Raw genomic sequence first — 1461 nt, forward strand, 5'->3', positions numbered from 1 at the left:
CAGGAGACAGAACAACCGGTAACCAGCGATATACACTTTCCCACCCCCATCATTCCTCACCCCTACTTTGCCTCCTCTGCTTCCTGTGGCCACAGTGATTTGGCTGGGAGGCACTGGCTTCAGCCCTTTGCTGCTTGGAGTCCACCCGATCACCCTGGCCTGCTCTTTGTGTGCCATTTGTTTGTTGCTGGTGTTGCTTTTTTCTGCTTCTTTTGTTTTTTTCCATAAATCTCACCACCTCCCACTCCTTTCTCTTACATACCTGGCTCCATGTGCCATTTTTGCCTCTTCCTGAAAGGATGTCAAATGCCTCTCGGATGTGGAACTGCTTCCCAGCCTGCCCCGCGACACTGGTGGGATCCCCAGGGCTTTTTTTGTTTGTTTTGTTCTGTTTTGATTTCTTTGTTTTCTTTTTCTTTTCCTGTCTTGGGAGCCCCTTTTAGCTGCGCTGTACTGCGTGGCTTGGGAGCTACTTCCTCAGTCTGCACAGCTGCAAAGTGGTATCGCAGGGGGCATTTCTTTTTTCTTTTTTTGTTTTCTTTTCTCTCTTCCCCTTTTTGTCTTTCTTCATTTCTCAGTTTCTTGTCTCTCTGTACTTACATCCTCTTCCTGTATCCTGAATACCTAGCTCTGTGTGACACCTCTACCCCTTCTAGCCAGGCTGTACTTTGCGGCCTAGGAGCCACTTTCCCAGTCTTTGCAGGCGCATTGATGGGATCTCTGGGGGCTTTTCTTTTTTTTAACCTAATTTTTAACTTTTTTTTTCTTTTTCCTTTTTTTATTTTGTTTTTCTCCATTTCTTGGTCTCTCATCTCTCCACTCCAATGGCAAGCTCCTTAAGAATTTTTTTTGTTTGTTTGTTTTTGGATCATGTTTATCTCTCCTCTAACCTCTCTCCCACACCCATCTTAGCTCCACACATCACAATCTCCCCTCTCCTTCCTGCCTACCTGCACTGTGTGCTGAACATCAGACCCCTGAACAGCACAGGCACAGCCTACCAGAACTTGCCCTGCACAGTCTCCCAGCCTGCTGTGTGGGCCATAGTACGTGTCAAAAACAACCCATCCCAGCAACTCCCCTTCACCTGGACCTGCCCTACAGCACCATAGCTGAGTGAATTACCCTACCCATTTGACGAGGTGAAAAGTATTGTGTTCACAGACAAGCAAACAACAAAGAACGCACAGCCTACCTGCTCAGACATAGCCATAAAACAAAAAAGTAGGACAAAACAAACACATCTACAATCAATAAACTAGGAAAATAACTATCAAATGTCATGAAGATAGCAGACAATATCAAAACATATAAAAAAAAAAGGACAAAATGGTTCCAGTAGGCTTCCAAAATAAAACACCAGATGATTTTCTAGTAGAAGAAAAGACAGTAGAACTACCTGATAGGGAATTCAAATCTCTAATATTCAGAGCTATCCAAGAGCTGAAGCAAAAAAGCAGA

This window comes from Trichechus manatus, unplaced genomic scaffold (assembly GCF_000243295.1).
Source record: "Trichechus manatus latirostris isolate Lorelei unplaced genomic scaffold, TriManLat1.0 scaffold00161, whole genome shotgun sequence".
Taxonomy (NCBI): domain Eukaryota; kingdom Metazoa; phylum Chordata; class Mammalia; order Sirenia; family Trichechidae; genus Trichechus; species Trichechus manatus.